This window comes from Ambystoma mexicanum, chromosome 11, assembly GCF_040938575.1.
Source record: "Ambystoma mexicanum isolate Mex_15411 chromosome 11, UKY_AmexF1_1, whole genome shotgun sequence".
Classification (NCBI taxonomy): Eukaryota; Metazoa; Chordata; class Amphibia; order Caudata; family Ambystomatidae; genus Ambystoma; species Ambystoma mexicanum.
This window is the reverse complement of record NC_090934.1, coordinates 1096880189-1096900654: the sequence shown is the minus strand read 5'-3', so window position 1 is coordinate 1096900654 and position 20466 is coordinate 1096880189. Positions and strand designations below refer to the sequence as shown.

Sequence of the window (20466 nt, the reverse complement as noted above, 5' to 3'; positions counted from 1 at the left end):
AGTTAAGGGCTGGGGCCCTGCCCAACAAGGCTACTTGGAACGCAGGCTTGTACTATAGAATACAACCCACGTTCCGGGCATCCTGATTGGACAGCGCCCCCTCCCAGGGTGCTAATGTCTTTTCCTAAGTGGCTCTACAAGGTATGGGGGGGCCAAGTGACCCTCTGAGTTTTGTGACCATGCTATAATCTCAATTTGTTGGGAAGGACAGCAGAGAATTAAACATCCAGAGATGTACTATGGGAGCACTTTTACAGCTTCCTGTTCATAATAAATACGTTGGACTCTTAATCATTTATATGTATTGGCAGTGGCACATGGGAATTTGCAATGTGTAGTAGTTTCTAGTTAGGCTAGAGGCTTTTTTTTTTACATAATTGGATTGACAATAATCCAAACAGTTTTACTATGATAGCTGTTGATTTTAATTCCACATGGCCTGACTTTGAAAATGTTTTAATTGACTAATGATTAATTTATTTTGAATGAGACCACACTAAAGGAAATGAATGGTAAACAGTGGTACTTAAAATGAACCTGCTATAGGTTTAATGTTAAACGGGAATGTAAGCAGTGATATTCCTGCACAGAGTACCTGGAAGTGTGGGGAATCTAAATCTATTTTGGACTAGGTTTTCGTGGGTCATGGCTTATTGTCCTGCTGCTTACAGTTTGACATTTTAAAATCAACTTTAAGTGATCATAATATGCTGACGGGAAAGTTTATGATTTAAGTGAAGTGTGTTTTTTTTTTTTTTTTTTTTTTTTTTTTTTACGGGAATGGTCCACTGATGGTCAATAATGGTAGACAAAGGGTTAAGCTATCGAATCGACTGGTTTTTAATGAAATGGTATGTCGATGTTGGAACACAAGTAAGTATGATTGGAAATTGCATACTTTTTAATGACAAATTTCATTCTTATGTTAGGGAGACTTTTAATCATTTGCTTCGAAGAAGCCTTTACCCCTGGTAAACTTTCACCGCAATTTGATCCTCTAGTGGTAGAGCGAGGGGGGGGGGGACACTGAGGTGTTCAAGAGATAGAGGTATCATGGATATCCAGGCGAAATTGGTGGGTGGAAATATTGAGCAATACAATTATAAAAGTTGGATAATTAGTCACTACTGCATTTTGTTGCAAAATGCTGGGGAACAAATGCTGGTAATTTTACGTGAAAGGAATTCTTACATTTCTAGCAACTTATTAATGCGTTAAGGAATTGCCAGGCTATGGTTCTGATAAATCCTGAATCGGATTGGATCCAACATTTTGAGTTAATTTATAAAAAGGGAATTCATCCTCAAATAATATAGCGCTACAAACCCTCGGGAATTTGAGCTCGGGTGTCTGGTGCTCATTTATAGACCTCCGAAGGATGAAAGGCTGAGTTTGGCTGTGCCGGGATTCGAACCTGCATTGGCAGGCTCTGCACAGATGTCAAAGCAAGCGCTCTACTATCTGACCGGCTTATGACTTGCCCATACCACACAGACTGTTTCGGTGGTGTTTAAGTATCACCCATGAAGTGGTAGATGATTTGATTTTTAGCAGCTAGTTCAACAAGAGTTGCTGTACCTAATAATAATTTCACAAATCCAATCTTTAGAGCACGGCCAGACCAATGGGCTGATATTTTAGTTTTTTTTTCTCAATTGCTTCCATCTAATGTACTACCTTTTTATCCTGGCAAACTTCTTTTGTACTCGCACATTTATAAACTAGGTGGCCGCACTTATCTGACCAATTACAGACAAGATTATGGACACTGATGGAAAGATTTTTGTCATTGCTGCCCCAACATCCAGAACTTTGGCCAACGGAAACTGGCAGATTATAGAAACAACCTGTGGGATTCAGGAAAAATCGAGGCACCACGATTAATGGTTTTATCTTAAGTTGCCTGCAGGATATTGCCTCGAAATTATAGGACCAATGTATACGTAGCTTCCATTGACTTATCAGCAGTGTTTGAGTAAATTGGCATAATGGAGAATCCCAGCTGGACGTTATCCTCCTGAATGATAACTCGAATATGCAGGTTTAGGCTGGACAATCGATGCTCATTATCTAAAAAAAAATATATACAGATCTAGATGTGAGACAGGATTTTGGTACCTTGTCTCTTTAACCCATATATGTCTGATGTTGAGTTATCTGCTGCATTTACATCCCCCAAGATATCTTTTAAATACTATTGGATTGCTTATGCAAATTATTTTATTTGAATGCACCTAGCGCTGTCTCCAAAATGTAATGTGTGCATTTGCACTTACTCTGGTAAAAACATTTTGAACATTCTGGGAAAACCAAGATAATGCATTTTACTTCTACGAGGCGCTTGATGAGTTACACCTGGATTTTAAATAATGATAAAGTTTCTGCAGAGAGCTTTTGCTGCCTGATGCCTGGATCGCTGCATTATAAACTTGAGACTGAAAATTCTGCAAAAGGTATGCTATCTTTGGATATTTACCTCAGACACTGGTAACGGCCCAAAACGAACGTGCATACTTTTACTCTTGCTGGGACGTAATGGTAATTGAATTTACTCTGTATTTCTTTGTAGAAAGTGAGGCCATGCACCCCTTCCCAAAAAGCAGCATAAATTGTGTGGATGTGCGCCTCTGCAGAGTGCTTCTGCAAAGTGCTGTTCGGTGGGGCTGCTGGTAAGACCTGGCCCTCTTTTTTTCATATTCATGACAGTTATGCGCATATATTTCTGCTGCATCACACACTCTTGTGTGGACACGCTATTTGCTCTATTTTATATTCGCTCTACTGATAACCGCGTGATAAAAATCCATCCTTTACGGGCTAGTACTGTGCCCATTAGTATTACTGTGGTCACTAACCCTTCATTTCGGAACAGCCGGCTTGCAAAATTCCCAGTTTTGCCAATTTACTTGCTACGGTGTGCCCCTCGCCCCCCTCTTCCTAACAGTACCTCTGTAGCCTCCTGCAGTCTCCCTCCTTGGGGAATTCCAACCCTTCCGCTGCACTCCCTTGTTCCAACTATGGGACCCAAGCTCCATTTGCAATTCAACAAAAGGAAGCTCTGTGATTGTTTTATCACACTCCTGGAATTACCCCCTCCTTCGGGAGCTCAAAAGAAAAGGAGGGGCTTGGGGTTTCGGAAACTGGATAACGCACAACCAAAAATGTCTAGTTTCATAACAGTGGGTGTCACCAGAACACGAGAGGAGCTGGGAATGAGCTCAAATGAGGGGGATAATTCAGGGGGTGCGGAGATTGTGGATCCATGTGAAGGCCTGAATTAAGGTATTCCGACCCTGCCAACTAATAGCTCCCTGATTGACAATTCCCTATTGAATTTGTGGCATGAATTTCGGCGACCATCTATGATGGTGAAAGATGTTTCCGCACAAGGATTATTGAACAGAAGTGCGGAACCAGCAGCAAATATGGATAACGTTACTGGAAGTAACCTCTCCGGGACTCCCCATCTAGAGCTGTTAGCACAAGAGGAGCCTGATATTGAGAATGAAAGTAACTGTTGGGACGTGAGTCTGGAAATCTGTGAAGGATCGATGAACACAGCCAGTAAGCTGGCGGTCATAGCGGCTACTTTGGGTGCAGTGTTTGCCTTATGCTCTAATATTATGAGATGGCAGTGGGGACTTGATGCCCTCGTGATAGGACTCACAGAGAATAATAATAATAAAGATGGCAGAAAAGAGGTGGAACAGATTGTAGGAGATGTGGGTAAACCGTGGGATCTGGAAAATGACCTGAGTGACCTATGCCAAGCAATAATTGAAGATGACTGTGGAAATATGATTACAATAGGTGAAAGTCGTGAACAATCTGCTGATAGTGTGAATGTGATCACCATTTCAGAGGGTGAACGAAGTATAACAGATGGAAGCAAAAAACGCACCATCACGGAAACGTAATTATAAAGCAGAGGTGTAAGATGGGTACAAATAGAAGGAAAGTTGTAAATGGAGTGAATGGTGTTTTGCTAGCAGAGACAGGCAAAAATGTTGTTATATGTGAGCTCAAGGGCGATAGATATAATTTAAGAGGTAAATAAGACCAAGAAAGTATCTAAGGTGCCTGTAAACAATGACCAAGGACTGTTGGATAACTAGTTGAATGTGGCAACGAGTGAGACCCATGTGAATGTAGCAGAAACTGAAATAGCACCAGAGGTAAGCTCGAAGGTTGAGACAGGGTGAAGGGTGTGTGTAAAAATGTGAATCTAACTAATTACGATGGTGGACACTCTCATCTAAGGATAGGGAGACCTATATGGGAGAGATGGAGAGACTAGCTATGCAGATTGTCAAAGATTATACAGTGAGATGTGGGCAGGAACGTGAGGATTACGGAAAGAACATGGGCAAATACCTGAAAATTATTGAAATTAATACTCATGAGGAAAGCCCCTATCTGAATCTGAAGTGGATACTGGTATAACTGCACAAGGATCCCCCAACTATGTGGAATTACATCTACTGACATAGTGAAGGTGATACTCCCTGAATGATTGTGGAACTTATTTGCATCCATGCTGCGCAACGGGTATAAAATAGTGATATGCAATAAAGTTGTGGAAAAATTCACCAAAAAGGTGGGATTTGCAAATATCGGGCGGAAGAGTTGGCTCGGGAGGTATGTGTAGCTGTGACATGTGGGTACCAGAGGCGGCACACTTGGAGAAGAATTGAGAATTTGGGTTGTCAGACAAACCAGTAATTATATCTTGGAACACCAGAGGCTTTTGCTCCTTCATGTATGGTGCTGGTAAATCTTTTCTGGCTAACTGTAATGTGTTTGCTTTTCAAGAGACTTGGATGAGTGGCACAATTTTGATCAGTGGGTTTAATGTCCTGGTTAAACCGCGGCTTGTAGTGAGGTGGGATGCCCGGTGGGGGAGGGTCTATGTATCAGTGTTAGGAGTCCGATCACCATTAGCGAGTATAACAAAATAGGCAATTCTCCCTTTGTTCTCTGTGGAATTGTTAAACATCTCGGTACTTTCAAGGAGATATTGGTGATCAATGTGTATTCCCATTCTGACGGGGGGATATGTGGATGTCATTACTAGTATGATCACGGACACCATTGAGAGATGGTTGATGGAGGCTCCTAATGCTGGTCTAATGGTTGTAGGAGATTTTAATTCCCATTGTGATAAAGCACAAACAGCCATGAACGAATGGGAAGATCTATGTGGTGAGTTCCATGTGATAATCCCTCCTATTTTGGGTAGGGATGTTAAACCTCACCTCACAGGCAAAAAGAGGCAATTGAATTGTATGGTTAGAATTGCTTAAACATTGGGGACGTTCCTATCCAAATATCAATAATTTATACATACATAAATCTACATGGACAAATGGTTTAGTTGGGTATTGCTGAGACTACATGTTTGTCTCTGTCTCTAAGGGATTAAGGGCACAATTGAACATATTCCTATGACCCAAAGCGATCATTCAGTACTTAGATGCACGTTTAAAGCGGTAAAGTGCCTTAAAACGCACACCACTGGTAAAGAGGTGAATATCCAAACTAGAGCGCGAGGGAATGGAATTAACTGGACAGGAAAAATCTCATAATTATGTTTAACTGCCTCCCCGATGATAGTGAGGATATAGCTGTGATCGGAATGACGGGGCTGAGTGCCGTGATTGATATGATCCTAATGACCACTAAAAGTGCTTGTATTACTCAGTTTTTGGGGAAGAAACCTGTACCATTAGACAATCCACAACAAAAAGAAGAAACTGAATGGGGAAATTGGGGGCATTAATTTGGCCAGGGACTTGAATGCTGAACGGAAAATGGAAGGCATCCTCCGTATGAGATACAAAAAAAACTATGAAAGCCTACTGACACCATACTACAAAATGCCAATTATGTAAAACGTCGGATTTTAAGAAGTTTGTTATCCCTGTAGACCACATCTGATGGAAAATGATGATCAAGACAAAATTAACATTCCTAAAAGAATAGGATGCTGGGAAAATGGAATGTCATTAAATGATATATGGGTAAACAAGGGGGGATACTACTTGGAGGGTTTCCTCAAACTCCATAAAAGTAGCATTGTTCCAGGCGTTCTTTATGCTCCAGTAACTTTAGAAGCTAAATACTTGTCTTGGTTCGATAGATTAGAAGGCAAAATATGGCGCCCAGTTCTTAGTCTGTAATCGAAGCAATAAGATGCAAATTAATCCTGGTCTCTCAGGGTACATTATGGAAAATGCAGTGTTGTAAATTGTATATAAGAATAACATGTCAGAACGGAACCAAGAGAGTGAGTATTATAGCTATGAATAGGGATGGGAATATCAATGTAAATGAGTTTATGGCAAATCTACAAAAGAATGTGATGACCTTTTTTATATGATGTTGGTATCCCTATGCCTGGGGATGATGTGGAGGTTACCACCTTTCAAAAGCTTCTCAAAAAGAGGGCCATGGAGTGGGATATGTGTAATAATGTATTAAAACTTTCCAGGAAGAAATGGTATATACAGTATACTCTGAAAGGGATATGAAATTGCGAAACCAAAAAGATATATTACAAAAGTTTGCAACCAGGGGTTATTGTGTTTCTTTATATCGCTCTGGTTTAATACATTACCCTGTTAAGACTATATGGGGATCTGGTCTGTTGTCCCGCACCAAGAGACTGTCGCTTGTGCAAGAATGAGGTGGAAACTAGCAGACACCTATTGGCAGATTGCACGAATTGCAAAGAAAATTATAATAAAGGTTATAGGGATCTGGTGAGCGATCCTAGAATGGTATTGACCAATTTTTGTCGGCTATATATACAGCAAATACTCTAGTGTGTGGGGGAGCGGCATATTGCATCTGGAATTAAATGGAAAAAAGTTAACCACAATAAGCCATTAATGCAATGCACTTTAGAATTTATCTTGGACACTATTTCTGTTATATAGTCGCATTGGTATTTTAGTGATGTGTATATACTGTATTTTAATAATGTAGGAAGCTGATGTTTATTACTTTCTTCTTAAACTTCTAATTTTAATGTTTAGGTTGATTTTTGTTTTGCTGCTAATTTTATGATTTGATTTGACACGCAAATGATCAATGGAGTGATATACCTGTATGGTTTGTAATGGATTTTATGTATGTTTTATGTGAAAAGTGTGTAACGTTTTAATTAACCAATTGCACTATAAATTAAATTAAAAAAGTAAGTACTTTTTTTATTTTATTTGGGGCTTACCATTTTTAGTAAGCCAGGTAAAAAGTGTATGTTAATTTTTAAAGTATAAAGCTGAATGCTGCGAGGGGTGGGGGTGCAGGATTTAAAATTGGCATTAAACAATATATTTGGCAAATGTTCAATTTTGCCTTCAATTCGTTTTTATAAGTGTAAAGTGGTGCCCACATTCTTATGGAGTAGATGTCAGGCAGTTTTGGGAGATTTTGAATATATGTAAGCTCTGATAAGGAGGCAAGCCCTGGGCTTACCTATTGCAGCAATTAGACATGAGCTGGGTTTAAGGTCTTTAGTGGCCAGGGCTACTTGGAAATACATGAAGCAGTTGATCTGAGATAAAGTGGAAAACAAGTGTGTTCCTGATATACTAAGTAATCTGGAATTTGCTTTGGCAGATTTCCCTGGGAACTTAATGAATATTAAGCGTGCACTTTGTTCAAGATCGGAGGTTAGCAATGGATGATTGTCATATTTAAATAAGAACCACAAGGAGATTGTCTGTTTACCTGCAAGTTTGAATTTATTTCCATGAGTGGCCGAGCTGATTTCATAATTTGAGGACCACTCGCAAAACCTTTGTCCAAAGAAATATTCGGTTCAGTGATGAAGCCAGCTGTAGGTTTTGCAAAGATACAATAATTTTGGAAACTTTAAAACATTTAATTATATACTGCCCTGTTTTTCAAGTAAAATATAAGCAATTATTCAAGTTGTATTCTTGCCCAACGCCTGCTGCCACCTAAGCGTACTTTTTATTTTGTTTAAAGGTTTATTACATTCATTTGATATAAGACAATTTTATTTTGAATCTAGGTGCATTTTAATACTGTGATCATGCCTAGCCAGAGGTGCTCTATGGTGCACCAGAACCCAGCCGTCCTCCACACCCCCACTACTCCTCCATCCCTTCAATCCCCTGCAACTCCTCCACTGCCCCACTACTCCCCATTACCCCTTCACTCTCCACCTCCTCCCAAGCTTCTCCCTCACCAAGCCTTCCCATTTCTAAGTGCAGCTTGCACAGCCCTAGCAAAGACTCCCCAATCAGCAGCCTGCCAACTCTCACACATGCACCCTCACACTACTCAAAACCCAGAAGCCACGCTCCCTGAAGCTCTCATCCCACCAATCGTCCCCTATATCCCTCAAAGATCTCATGCCGCTCTGATCTCCTATACCATGATGACCCCATTCCTTTTATCCATCCACTCTTCTCCCCTGCCAACTCCCCAACCCCTGCCTGTGCCCTCCTCTGAACTCCAAATCCCCTACCTTCTTGTGCACCCCTGTGCCAGTCCACCTCAGAATCTACCCCCCCACACTCCAAGAAACACTCATCCCCTTCTAGCCCTCTTCCTACCCCAAATCACCCCTCCACTTCCCCATGCACGCCCCTCGCCCAAATGTCCTCTCCCTTGAATCCACTCTTAGAAGCTCGCCTCCCCAGCATGCTGACCTACCACCCACCTCCGCCACCGCTCTCCCCACCCCCTCTCATGCATATTTGTCAATGCCAAAACCAAACGCATTATATCCTCTTCATTACTGAAACATGGTTCTCTGACGACTTGCTACCCAGCGCCAACAATGCCTTCCCCTCTGGATACTCCCTGGTTGTACACAATAGATCCAGCAGAGCAGAAGGGCTACCCATCCTCCACAAAATAGTCCTCGCAGTCCTACGCACTGGTAGTCAACCCTGCAACACAGACTGTGATTCTCAGCTAGTTAAATTCCTGCTACTCCTTTACAGACCCCCTGGCTATAATAGAAACTTCAGACTCCCTTTGTGACTTCGTAGTGGCCATCCCGATCTCTCACCCTTAGCTTACCCTGCTGGGAGACCTCAACATCTTATTTTTATTTATTGTGCATTTGTAAGGTTTGACACGCCCTCCAACCCCATGGCCTGTCTGCTCATTGACCACTTGGAAGCACTCAACATGAACCAACTTGTATCAGGACCCAGATGGCAGGGCACACCCATGACTCTGTATTGAGCTCCACCAACGATTTTGATCACTCTACCTGCCCCCTAGTATGGACCGATCACTCTGCCATCTTCTGACTTATAACCCTCCACCTCCTACCCTGCAGGTATCCCTTTTGAACAAAGTCACTGTTTCCCCAGGCCTGGCTAATTCCCTCATTCCTCCCTTCCCACTCTCCTTCCCCAAGGAGGAATACCATCCATCAACCTCTTCAACTGATGGCTCTCTGATGCCCTCACTCGGACCCATTTCAGATCTTCCTCTCACAGAGCAGGCCCTTCTCCAGTGGTTCACACCCTCCCTCAAAACTCTCAATCACCACCTTGAACATAAATGGTGGGCTGATCTGCCCCCACTCAGCCCCCTCCCCTAACAAAGCCAACCTTTTATTAGGCAGATCGGGCCTATGGAGCCAAAGTAAGAAAAGCCAAAAGATCTTTCTATGGTTCCCAAATCGCCAATGCCCTCAACCCCAAGCAGGTAACTTCACAAGATCATTGCGGAATTCAAGGGCCCCCTCTGCTATTCCCACTCCACCCCTCACTCACAAGCACTCTGCGATGCTCTGTCAGATCACTTTTATAACCTCGCCATTGAAAACAAGCTCATTAGCACTAGATTAGCAACAATCCCCTGGTCGCCACTCCCTCTCCCCCCCCCCCCATTGCTTCTCCTTCTCCGTCTCCCATGCTGAATGCCTGAAGCTACTCTTGTAGTTGCTCCTCTGGATCCCCCTGGAGATCCTTGCCCCCTAAACTCTAAATCCTCTCCTCCACTTGCCCAGATCAATAATGAACAGTTCTTGAACATCCAGTGTTTTCCCAACAGCCTTCAAAACCTCTCATGTCAAACCTTTACTTCTACTCCCTCCCACCCCCCACCCCTGCCTACCATCTAACTACTGCCCAATCTCCAATAACTGCTTCCTTGGCAAACTCTTAGATCGTACGGCATACTCCCAACTCTGCCTCTTCACAGAATCCCAAGGCCACCTCGACCCTGCCCAATCTGGCTTCAGACCGGGATTATATGAAAAGAACAGCAGAATCCGAAGCATGTGCTGCCCTCATCCTCCTTGAACTCTCGGCAGTATTTGACACAGTTGAACACCCTCACAGACGCACTCCGCTCCCTAGGCATCAGGGACTCTGCTTTTAAGTTGGATCTACTCTTTATCCTTTAACCACTCGCAAACCACCATCCCCCTCCCCACACGCCTCCTGCCCCAGTCTCTCAGGGGGTCCATCAAGGAGCTTCCCTCTTTCCCCTATTCTTCAACCTCTACTTAAGCGCTCTCCCGCTGCGCTCATCCGCTCCCACAACCTTGCCCGCTATAACTACGCCGACGACACTTGGATCATTTTCAAGATTCCCAATTCCCAGGCGTCTCTCCACCCTGACCTCGCCTCCAGTGTCACGGTTATTGACCACTGGATGACGGCCAACCACCTCCTCCATCTTGGTAAAACCAAAATTCTGATGTGCGTTAGGCGAATCTTCGCTTATTTCTCCCACCCTCACAGGTGCTCTGCAATCTTGGCCATCGTCCTCTTGGCTAGATTACACCAACTCCCGCCACCTAGGCGCCCCTGCTTTTCAGCACAGAAAGCCCCAATGGATTCAAAACTCTGCAGCGTCCGATTTGTCCCCTTTCTCTTAGTACTTCTGTTTGAGGTATCTCAACTTCCACATGGTTTTCCCCCATTCCTAGTGCTTTCAGTTACTCTCTTTTGGAGTGCATCAGCTCTGATTTCCTCTGTGTTCCCTTCCGTTGCGTGCAACCTCCCCTCTTCTTCCACAATCTCTCTCCTCAACTTCTCCATGAGGTTCCTCGCTCTTTTTCGTCTTGCCCCCCCCTTTCTGATAAGTCCCCTCCAAGTTGCCTTCTCTGCAGCCCAGAGCACCCCACTATTCACTTCCCATTATCATTTAGAGAAGAGGAGGTCATTCCAAAGGGTTTTGTTGCAACGCCAGGTGCTGTATGGCCTATAAAGCCCGGTGACCTTGAGGGTCATGAGGACCATATCGTGATCGGTGTAGCCCACTGGCCTGATTTCGCTATGGGTCATTCTTGTCCCTTGGTCTCTGTAAATGATGAGGTGGTCTATGTGTGGTGTGGGACCGAATAGAAGGTATATCCCTCATCCACTGGGTGTTGCTCCCTCCAAACATCAATTAGGCCACAGGCTGCTAGTGTGCGTCCTAGATGTCCGGGTTTGGCACCATTTCCCTCTGCGCTGTGGCTCCCACAGACTTTCTATTTTCAACTTCGTCTGCCCACGCGTTGAAGTCCCCCCACCCGCTATTATGTAGATTCTGCTTCCTGTTCCTGTATTGCATTAAGCGCGCTTGATGTGAACTGTGCCTGCCCCTGGTTAGGGGCGTATAGTGCTGCCAGGAGTACCCTTGCCCCATCTAAGATCCCCCTGAGTATCAATAATCTTCCATCCAGGAGGCGGGTAGTGGTGCAGTCTCGTAGTTGACATTGTTTGTGGATCATTATGCCGACTCCCCCTTTGACAGTCCCTGATGCCCAATAAATTTGACCAATACCTGCCCCTCTTATCGTTCGTTCCTCTCTATGTATCGTTCCTCTCCATGTATTAGGTGCGTATCTTGCAGGAAGAGTACTTCACAACGTGCTTTACGGAATTCCCTTGCGACTAATGATCTCTTGGTTGGGGAGTTGAGCCCTTTCACGTTCAGCATCCCCACCAACAGACCTCATGCAACCTCACCTCTTTTCATTGCCAGTGCCTATCGTTAACCTGTCCAGTGACTCCATTCTCTGGTTTTCCTCTTCCACATGGGAGTTGTCTCTTCTACCTTGTCCCTGTCCGAATAGCTGTAACGTTTGTGCAAACACCCCAACAACTTCAACTAAAAACAACTGTTGCTTGAGTTTGAGTTTGATCTTGGAGATACCCTCCTCCGCACAGAGGGTCACCTTGGAGCGGAGAATTCTGCCTCCCTCCGGCTGGTCCTTAGCTTTCTTGCGAGTGTTCGCCCGCTGTCTCTCAGTTCCTTTCCAATCTTCATGCAGTTCATTCTCTGGGTTCTTGTTCAGTCCTGTTGTCCTGCAGAGCTGGCTGCTTGCGTGGCGATAGTCCATTGAGTCTCATGTATTTTCTCCCTGTTTGTCCTCTTTTATTTATTTGGGCCTGGAGCTGGTCTCGACCCCTCGCTCCCCGGTTCAGCCCCTAGGTGTGCTGTCAGGTGACCCAGGGCCTGCTCAGCCTCCTCTGCTGAGGTTAGGCGGTATTCCAGTGTCTCCACTTCGAATTTCAATGAGAACGGGTAGCCCCATTGATATCTGATCCCTTTATCTCGCAGCCATGTCGTGAGGGGTCTACACGCTCTGCGCCTGGCCACGGTGAGATTTGAGAGGTCCTGGTATCAGCTGTTTGGCTCTATTTCAGAACTTCAGATCTGCCTGTATATCTGAGCAATTTGACTACTATCGAGCGGGGAACATTCCCATAGGGTCTGCCACCTCTATGCGCTCTTTCAATCTGTACGGTCTTTTCCCCCTTCTGCCTCGAAGAGCTGATTCACTAACGCCTGGACTTTTTCCTCTACCTACCTCAGGGTCTCACTGCGCCTCTCCCTGTTCTCCAAATCGTCCATTCTGAGCATAAACGCCTCTTCACGCAGCTCTATTTCTGACATTCTTGCATCCAATTTTATTTCAACCATGTCAGCATTTAGTTGGTTGTGCTCCAGATTCTCAACTTTATTTTCAACTGTGGTCATCCTCCCTGTCAAATCCTTTTAGTGATGCCTGTATGTAACACTCCCCCCCCCCCCCCCCCCACCCCCCTTCCCCCTGAGGGCTTTGATTTCTGCCAGTATGTGACCAATGTCGTCTTTAATGGAGAACTAGACATGTCCATGCAGCCTTTGTTTCCTTCACTGTCGCCAGCTTTTTTTCGCCATGGTCCCTTGCCCTCTTGCGGGGCTCTATCACCAGGTTGTAGTGTCATAGTGCGTATGTTCATCCCCCCCGCCCCCCGTGGTCACGCCTACTTCTAGGTTCTATTCCCCCTGGGTGGTGGTTCTCACACTTGTTGCCTCACCACTGTATCACTGCAGGCAGCAGGGCATGGCCTGGTTTATTCTTTGGTTGGCGCTCCAGTGAGGGCAGTCTGCCTCTATGATCCCTGTGGGTAGTTTTTCCCTCCACTTCGCCTTCCCTGCCCCTTCCCTCTCGGTGTGGTCGTAGCATCTGCCAGCAGTGCTCTTGAGAGGGCCCCTTGCTTTTCCTCACATGTCCGGTGTTGCAGGGGACTGTATCTCGCCCGTTGTGTCCTCCTGTTTGTGCAGTTCTGCCCTCAGAGTTGGGGTTGGGGGGGTTCAGCAGTCTATGTGGCCGTGTACCCCAGCTGCCCCTTTATGGTGCTTATCACTTCACCTTATTCAGATGGGTGGACCCTGGGGAGGTGTGGACGCACTCTGGTTGCTGTGGTGACTTTTGGGCTGGCCAAGTCAAACGGAACTCTTGAGTGTTCTGTTTCCCGGCCTCTTCCCTCTGTGGCCTTGCAAGCACTTGCGTGTTGAAGTTTGCTGCCTCTTCTGAACTGCAGGCTTGTCTTGTCCCTGCCGTCTGAGTCGCCACCCAATGTTTGGCAGAGGGCGGCTGAGGGGCTCTGCAGGCCCCCCCTGTGGCTATGCAGGATTTCCTCTGGCACTCTTTCCACACCCAGGTAGCGTGTTGTGCCCTGTGGCACCAACTTTCTGTCCCTGGCTCGGGTGTTCTCCTGATTCGGGCTTTCCGTGCTCCTTGGGCTTGCCGGCCCCCTTGGTGTGTGTATGACCACTCTCGGCTGCTCTGGGGAGCTTGCCTTCGGCCCCCGTACTCCCTCTCAGGCGCCTCTCCTCTCTGTCCTGTCTAGTGCTTCGGCTTGCTCTGTTCACATCTCTGAGCCAGGGGGGAGGGGTGGCAGAGAGCAGTCGTAGCTGTCTCTGCAGCCCCGGGCCGGATGTTCTTCTCTCTAGCCGGCCTCCTTACGCAGTGTGCTCCATTCACTCTCTGCCTTCAAGCGGCTCACTTCGCTTCCGGCCCGGGGTGTAATTCTCTGCACCTCCCGGGTTCTGCTGGTGGGCCACCCGTGTCCTCGCCGTCCTGGACTGGCTCCACCGCAACCTCACATGGTCTCTGCTCCTCTGGGCAGGTGTTCCGGGTTGGCTCTTCGCTTGAAGTCGGGCGGGGGATCCGGGCTCCGATAGTCCCAATGCAAACCTCCAGAGCTTCTGGTCAGCTCTCCTGCCAAGATTCGCTCAAGTCTCCACCTGAGTAGCTCCGGGGTACGGGCGGAGGGAGCGGGAACTGTGAAATTAAGCAGCCATTGTGTCCCGCTCCCATTGCTGGTCTCCCCCTGTAACTCCTTTTGTCCAGCATTGGTGTCTTCCCTAGATTCACGTGCAACTGTCTGCTTACCCTGCATAAGCCTCATCTTTGCATGATTACGTGCGCTATACAAAACTGAAGATGGCCTCCATGGGTGGCGCCACGGAAGGCACTGCCTATTTTCTAAAGGGAAAGGCACTCAAAAAACACTAAGCCCTAAGGTGAATGCAGTTTCTTGTATTTCTTTGAAACTACTTATTGTTACTGAGGATTCCCAACTTGATGGGGAGTATTCAACAGTTTGTGAATCTATGAAAGATATCAATGCTGGAGAACAGTAGTTATTGGTAAGTAACGTGTTACTTCCTGGTGTCACATTTTTGTTCTTGACTATTTAACTGGAACACCCCACATCTATTTTGTGTGTCCCACCCCAGGTGTCCTATTTGGATTTATCATAGCTGCTTCTGCCATGAATGTTCGCATGTATTTTACTTGGACCTGTTTGTGGGATGCTATGTCTGCCTGTGTTTGGAAGTATTGATTTATTAGGTTTACACTGTATCCCTTCCGTCTTAAGGTTACTGAGTGAAGAGGAGAGAACATTCATAGCGAAGAGTGGATTATTTTATGGGTAGATGTTGTTGAACTTGGCTATCCATCCCCATTAAGTGTGGTGGACCAGATTTCAAAGGGTGGCAAAAGTAAATGCCCTGTTTTATTTTTAAAATCTGAAAGTATTGTAAATGATTATTAAATCACGTTTAGTGGTTGCTTTACAGCCTGCCATACCAACGAGTTGTTTATGGCAACCACCTAGAGTGCAGTGTAGCATTAAAGTGATGGTGACAGTGTTTTTGTATTCTTTTTTTGTATTCCACATTTTGTATGCAGCATGTTTAGTTTAACACGATGCTAAGATTTGGCATGGGTATTTCATCTGTTTTAAAATCCTTCTGGCAAAGGTAAATCCTCTAAAAATCTAGGTGCGACTCCCAATTATCATGTAGAGGTGGCCAAAGATAGGCCTATACCTTCACATAGCACTGCTAGAGAAGCACATTTGATGTACCCAGGAGTTTGTGCTGTTTAGTGCAGAGATCATGTTCTTGTAGTGCCATCAGTTGAAAGCTGTACCTGCGAATGACCTGCTGGAATACTTGATGCAATGACCATTTATTTTTTAACAAAGTCTGGGTTCCTGGCTTTTGTCCTAGTTTCTTTTTTGGGGTGGTGGTACACATGCATATAATTTGGAATAGTAATTAGTGCTGTTCACATGGTATTCTGTCCCCTTTCCTGTACACTATTTCAGGATTAACTTTTTTTCTGGCTGCTTCCTCTTATAGTGTGTGGTCTGCAGATATCAAAGATTCCGGATCCTCTCGTCCTCTATTGGTAGAATTTCTATGAAATATGTTCTAATAATGCTCAACGCATTCATCCAGCTTTGTATCGTATAGTGGTCACTGGTTGATGCTTACAGAGCTGTAATTGCCCAGGAGAGTTTGTTGGCACTGTTTACAAGAGAAAAGTACGGAGTCTTTCCAGTTTCACATTGCCCCCTTTGACTGCAGGATCCTCATGGCCCATTCTGCTTCTGGGCCCAAGGTCAAGTTATTGAGTTCTTACATGTCTCGGGAGGATACCTTAGGCAAAATGTGCTTGCCTTGTAAGCAAGAGGGAACAGAGTAACACAGGTTTGATCCTCAAGCCCACGCTTAAAAACCTCTGGGTATTACGCACGTTATAAATAACCTATCATATCAGACATTGGGTTAACAAAGGCCATCAGGTAATGACTAGAAAGGTTGATAGTTCAGCTATGTGATTTTTGTATTTTGCCCGGTATCTCCTTCCTGTTTGTCACCTTCCATGTGATGATTCCCTTGGCCTGCTCCTCACAAGTCTTCAGCATCAACCATGAGGAAAATAGCATATCTGCCTTATGCTTTAACATTAATTGAAGTGGGTTGCACGATCACAGATTACAATGCACTTTAAACTAGAACCTATACAAAGTTATTCATCTAACTTTTCTTCTCCTATGCGTAGGTGCACCAAATTTGGCATGCAAGTGATCTTGCCAGTTGAAACCCTTGTACCAAATTTGTAAAGATGTATTGACCTTTTCATGCTCAAAACGATTGCTGAAAAACTTGTTTTTTCTTTGCACTTCCCAAGGAGGCTGAAAAACTTTAACCCACCATATCTCGAAATGTTCTCTTGTAACCGTTGACTCGTACATAACCCTTAACCTGAAGAGGTGTTTTAGTAGGCATAAACTCAAATATTCGTATTAGCTCGAGATATAATTTTTTTTTATTGTGGGCTTAAAAAGTGAATCTTTCTGTAAATATGCAGTAGGCGTAGAGGCTTGAAAGCAATGAAAAATGCAGATAAACACTGCAGCCCAAATCAAAAATATCCCGCTAAATGAACTAGGGGGTCAGCAGCTCTCGGCATGCGGTAGGCGCAGCGGTACAAAACAGAATGAATAATATACTACAAAATTAAAAATATTCAACTAACCACAAGATCTGCCCGAAGTGCAAATCTGTCAAAAGCAATTTGCAACGGTTTCTCAAATTATGTGGGGGTCAATTCTTTTTTTAAAAAAATGTATTTCGTTTTATTAAGTGTTTTTGAAAATGCTACACACATGAGAAAAACATTGCTTCAAATACAATATCAACTTTTTACCACCCTCACCCCAGCCAGAACCCTCATTTTCATTGTCACATCCCTCTTCCCCCTGTGGAACAGAGTCTTCTTTCAGGATTTATCGCTATCCATCAATCTCGTGGTCGTGGTGTGTGTGTACCGATTGTTCTTTTGATATCGATTGGTTGTTTAGGGCACTTAATTGGGGGGGGGGGAGTTTTAGATGTACTGTTGGCCTACGTGGGTGAAACTCATCTCGGGTGTGGGTTGGCATTCTCTTGGCGTGTTCAACAGGCTACTGAAGCCCGGGTCCTTGCTCATTATATCTTGCAATCTCCTATGTGTTAGTCATGTATTTATTCACAAGTTCTCCCCATAGCAGTTCGTACGGAGCAGAATTCCCATGAAGAGCTGTAGTTATCTTTTCCATTGTACAAATAATAGTGCCAACATTAATCCATTCCTTTTTTCCCAGTACCTTATCCCCTTTCCATTGCATCACAAGGCAAGCATGTGCAGCCACTAGGAGTGGTGCTGCCCCTCCCGTCAACCTGAGTTCCCCCTCAGCTTCTTCCATCCTGAATGGTAGGAGGAAAGGTTCATTAGAATGTGGAATCCCATCCAGTTCCCCAATCCATCCCAATACCTCATCCCAGAAAACCTTAATACGGGGGCACCCCCACCACATATGCCAGTAATCCACCCTCTCACCACATTGATGCCAACACAGGGGGCTAGTTGACTGGAATATCTTGGACAATCTATGTGGGTCATATTGCCACCTGTGTAGGAGCTTAATGGCATGCAATTTCTACTGACTCGCTATCAATATTTGTGAAGCTCCTTTGCATATTTTACCCCACATGACAAGATCTATTTCTGATCCGAGATCCTTTTCCCATCTGAGCCTCAGAGTTTCAGTTGACCCCCTTCCCTGCATCTATGAAAGCCCTGTACATAGCGGAGATTAGACCCTTTGAGTCTCCTTTTGTCCAGAAGCTCTTTGAAGGGGGTGTGGTCCCTCTGGATCTTCTCCTTCTATTATTTTATTTAAAAAAAAAAACATGTTTATTGAATATTTAAACAACCAATACAAACCACACCTGCACAGCAAGGTCCGTCGAGTCTGGCACAGACCCAAATAGTTCTGCTATCGGCAGTCTTCCCCTATTTGTCCCTCGTAAAGATCCCTTTAAGCTGAAGGAAGGAAGGGAAAGACCGGTTGGGGGCCTATCCCCAACGCCTCATCGAGTTCTGTGATCATAACAAGTGTCCGCCTTCGAGAGTTGACCCACTCTCTCCAGACCTGCCTCAAACCAAGATTGAAATCTTTCATGATTACGGATGTCTTCTCTGACCCTGGGTGCCCAGATATGACTAAGAAGTCCATGAAGTGATCCCCGCATGTTAACTCCTTCCCGCCAGATTTCTCATATGGTACTCGATATTGGATGGTCTCCAATTCTACGTATGAGCTTGCATCTTGGAAAACACAGCCATTCTGTGGCTGGGGACAAACTCGGGTTATCTAGGTCTAACCATTGAACTCCTTTCTGGCCACTAAGAAAGGGGGGGAAGGGATAAGAATCCTCAACTGTGCAGCCTCGTAATACGTCTGTAGATTTGGAAGTCCCACGCCTCCTTTGTCTTTGGGCAATGTTAGGACATCGTATGATACTCTTGCTTTTTTTCCATGCCACAGAAACTGCAAGATTGCCATCTTTACCTCATGAAAGAAGCGTTTCGGGAGGCGAATCGGGAGCATTTGGAATGGGTACAAAAATCTAGGTAAGCACACAATCTTCACCGCGTTAAGTCTCCCAAGCCAGGATATAGTGCGTATTTCCCATTTTTGTAGGTCAGCTCGGGAGTTCGAGAGAAGCGAAGGGAATTTGGCATTGTATAGTGTCTAGGCTTCTTGTTAGATTTATCTCCGAATAGTGAAGGGTGTCACCTCCAATCATTAGAACCAGTGGAGCAAGTCTACCAGTCTCCTCCCGGTCATGCTTCTGAAGCAGAAATAAAATTGACTTGGCCTTCTTGATCTTCAATCCAGCCAGTGCTCCGTACTGTTCAATCCTGCGGATTGCCCTAGGTATGGATGTCGGGGGGGGTTCTGTACGTGTAACAGCAGGTCGTCGGCGTACAGGGCTACTTTGTATTCCTGCCCATCTTAAATCCCTCCACCTGTTGGTCTTCTCTAAGTCTCTGAGCTTAGGGGCTCAAGGGAGAGAGCAAACAACATTGCTGAGGGGGCAACCTTTTTGTGTTTCTCTACTTGGGTCAAACCATCAGGAGTAGTTACCTTTAACTGCTACCGACGCCTTGGGGGAGGTATAGACTGCCTTCACTCCCTTTCTAAACCTAGCACCCAGTCCCACTTTGCCCAGGACCTCCTCGAGGAAACCCCATTCCACCCTATCGAACGCCTTTTCCACGTCCACCGAGAGGAGGACCGGGTCTCCTTCCATGTTTCGTGACTCGTGGATTAGGTGCAATGTCTTCCGCATTGTATCTGCGCCCTGTCGCCCCATTATAAACATGACCTGGTCTGAGTGTATTAGACGAAGGTATGTATATTTCAAGCCTTGCTGAGAGTACCCTTGTATATATCTTGGCGTCTACGTTTAATAACGATATGGGGCGGTAGGATCCACATTTTTTGGGGTCCCTGCCCTCCTTGGGGATCACTGTAATGAGCGCTCGCGAGCGAGTCGGGGCCCACACCCATCTCAAGAATTTCATTAAACCGCTCCACCATGAAGGGGAGGAGAGGAAAGACTTATAGAAACCCGCCGTGTAACCACCCTCTCCCGTGGCCTTCCCTTGCGGCAGCCTCTTCACTGCCCTCTTGATCTCCTCTGCAGTTATTGGGGCATCAAGTTTGTTGGTTTCTTCATGGAAGAGTTTTGGCATCTGCACATTCTATGTATTGATCTATTTTTGACTGCACTTGGCCAGCCACAGATTTATATAGGGTCTTGTAGAACAACGCTAATGCCTCCGGGATTTCCTCAGCCCCTGAGTTCTGAGTAACCTTTTTCCCCTCTATGGATGCCACCGATCTCTCGGCGGCATGTCCTTGGAGTCTGGCAGTCAACAGTGCATCCGCCTTAGCTCCCTTCTCGTAAAACCTCTGTTGAAGAAGCTGTAGTTTCCGGACTATCTGACCTTCTAGAGTTCCAAGCTCCTCTCTTACGTTTGGCCTCCTAGACCGTACTCTCCCTCTCCTGCAT

At 45.3% G+C, this 20466-nt stretch overlaps 1 protein-coding gene across 6 annotated transcripts in view; it reads left to right on the top strand.

The window, feature by feature from the left end:
* Positions 1-20466, top strand: part of RNF111 (ring finger protein 111) — a 768201-nt gene that overhangs the window by 8799 nt on the left and 738936 nt on the right. Inside the window, exon 2 of one of the 6 annotated variants that reach the window (XM_069624376.1) lies at positions 18933-19018. The exons of the other annotated variants lie outside the window; for them this stretch is intronic. The gene's annotated coding sequence lies outside the window, so the exon portion shown is untranslated. The remainder of the gene's footprint in view (positions 1-18932; positions 19019-20466) is intronic. 6 annotated transcript variants of the gene reach the window in all.